Genomic DNA, 2,823 nt, shown 5'->3' on the forward strand with positions numbered 1-2,823 from the left:
GGAACTGAAAGAACTGCATTCTCTTTCCTTGTGTACTCGCCGCCTCAACTTCTTTCCCTTCCTGTGTTCGATCTCCTGCATTAGATTTTAGATTGTAAGCTCCTAGGGGCAAAGACCCGTCATCTTGCACTTTGATGCCAAATGTCAATCACACTGACAGTGTTAAAAAAATGCTGACATAATATGTTGCTGGAGGGCTTGGGAAAAGGTGACAAATCCAGCAGCCTGGAGGCTTCAGGCATCCTGATTCCTCATTTATGGTATCTTACTTGCTGCCTATCCCAGCATGGCAGACCTAGTGCATTAGACACTGAACAAACTATGTACACAAATGTTTTGCTTTTTATATATTTTTTAAAAAATCTGTACATTCCTAACGAAATAGTTTCATTTATTTTTAATTGAGGTCAGCAGGATGTTGGGTCATTTCAATGCAATAGTGGAAAGTCTCACATTCAAACGTAGTCATAATTAGAGTTATAGTTACAAACACACATGAAGAGTCCTCAGCCAAGAAAATAAAGAGAAACAGCAGGCAAGGAATGCAGGAAGCTCAAGTTCTGGAGACATCGCCTGCTTTCAAGAATCTGTTAGGCAAGAGAATCCATATGTTTCATGAGCAGCACAGCAGTGCACCCTATTGGCTTATCCCTGTCTATACAACTAAAAATACAAATTAACTCGAGAAATCACTGGGAATTGCAATAATTAAAAATGAACAAAACAGATCGCTTCCCCACAAGGCACAAGTGGACACCTGCAATACAATTAAATAAGGAATGGCAGTGGTGGGTTAGCTTGACTGTAGTGGCTCCACTTTGAGAAAGGAAGTGTGAAGTGGTTTGGCTCCCACTTGGTCCCCACATTCTGCCTTGCAGAGGAATTCAGAACGTGTATTCCATTAGGACCCCCTCACTTCAGTCTAGAAGTAAGAGCAAGGCTCCATCAATAAGACACATATATACAGTGGTACCTCGGGTTACATACACTTCAGGTTACATACGCTTTAGATTACAGACTCCGCTAAGCCAGAGAAATAGTACCTCGGGTTAAGAACGTTGCTTCAGGATGAAAACAGAAATTGTGCTCCGGCGGCGCAGCAGGAGGCCCCATTAGCTAAAGTGGTGCTTCAGGTTAAGAACAGTTTCAGGTTAAGAACGGACTTCCGGAACGAATTAAGTACTTAAACCAAGGTATCACTGTAAAGTCATATCATACTATTTTAAACAGCCATGGCTTCCCTCAAAGAATCCTGGGAATTGTAGTTAAGAGTGCTTTGTGTTGTTAGGAGACCCCAGAGCTCTCTGAGAAGAATGACCAATCGTTAACAACCCTAGGAGTTCTAGCATTGCAATGAGGTCTCCTAACACCACTCGGCACCCTTAACTACCAAAGTGTTTTGACACAGCTTTAAAGGTACAGCACAGTTACAGGTTCTTTCTTGATGGTTATCCTTTAACAAGGTCATACCGTATAACTTTGGGGTCTACATAACTGCCACTAATATGGAACAATTTCAGAAAACTTATATGATGAGAAAATATAATTTAAGCAAATTAGGAATGGTGAGGTTAGCTCATTCAGTCTCTTTCGTTCCAAAGCTTCTAAGAAGCCCCCCACCCTTCTGCCCACGTCTTCATTAAACTAACTTTCCGGTTACAAAATTTGGCTAGCCTTTTGTAATTGGCTATATTCATCTGATTCTTCCTTGGCCAGAGGCATTAAAACTCCCCACACACGCACTGCAAATTCTGTCATATCCATAGATGATCTCATAGGATGCTGTCTTACACCAAGTCACACAATTGGCTCCATCTAATTCAGTGTTGCCAACACTGACTGGCAGCAGCTCTCCGGGGTTTTGGGGACATTCCCAGCCCTACCTGGAGATGCCAGGGATTGAGCCTGGAACCTTCTACATGAAAAAAGCAGATGATCTACCACTAAGCTATAACCTTGCCATTTATAAAACATTTGTTTGAACCAACAAGTTACATGTTGAAGAGCTGCTGGAAGAAGAAAGTGTATAGTGAAGGCATTATTAAAATATTAACACACTCATAAAAGATGGGGTGGGTAATCTAAATAGTAAAATATGATAGGGCAAAGATCTCAGGAGGACTTCCTATCCTGCCCAAGCAGCAGTCAACCTCATCCAAAAGAAATCAAGGTTGGTAGATAATCCAGTCTCTGTTCTATGAAAATGGGAATGTCTCCATGTGATTGTGGGGCTCTCTGTTAGATGGGCACACTGTAAAGTCTTTCAGGTAAATTGCTTTACTAGCTGAACTAGCCTTGTCACCCAGGACCCAAGAAGATCAGACCCCAAACTCTGAATGCTCATAAGACCTTTATTTAACACAGTGTGAGGGGGCTTGGACTTGTTGTCAAGTTCACTCCCAAGGCTGTAGCTAAAGGTTGTTTCCATTAAGCATATTCCGCATGACTTTTGCATGATGCATGCTGGTCTGATGAAGACTTAAACCATTCACAAAACTGGAACCTTTTGCATTCATCACTGGGAGTCATGATTCAGATTGGGAGCCATGAAGGCTCAGCAGCCCTGAAATCAAAGACTGCTTATATACCTGGCCTGTGCCCTAAATGCACTGGGAACAGTACACAAGACTGAGATACACAGGGAATGAGGCAGGGTGGGGAATCACGCAGCTGAGAAGAAAGTATATGAGGGTCTTGATCGAGGCAACAGGAATTACTGGATCTTAGAAACTCAGTATACTCAGTTTGCTTGCACATTCAGGTTATCAGAAGGCCTTATATGAGGAATGGGGAGTAGCAGAGGAGTGGGGAACACAGTAAGCA

General features: G+C 42.4%; 1 long non-coding RNA gene across 1 annotated transcript in view; it reads right to left on the bottom strand.

Annotated features, from left to right (window-relative positions):
• Positions 1-374: 374 nt before the first annotated feature.
• LOC310671445 overlaps positions 375-2,823 on the bottom strand; it is a 53,745-nt gene continuing 51,296 nt past the window's right edge. Inside the window, exon 2 of the long non-coding RNA XR_014508011.1 lies at positions 375-1,023. This is a non-coding gene — a long non-coding RNA (uncharacterized lncRNA). The remainder of the gene's footprint in view (positions 1,024-2,823) is intronic.

Source organism: Podarcis tiliguerta (assembly GCF_965153285.1).
Source record: "Podarcis tiliguerta genome assembly, chromosome: 1".
Taxonomy (NCBI): domain Eukaryota; kingdom Metazoa; phylum Chordata; class Lepidosauria; order Squamata; family Lacertidae; genus Podarcis; species Podarcis tiliguerta.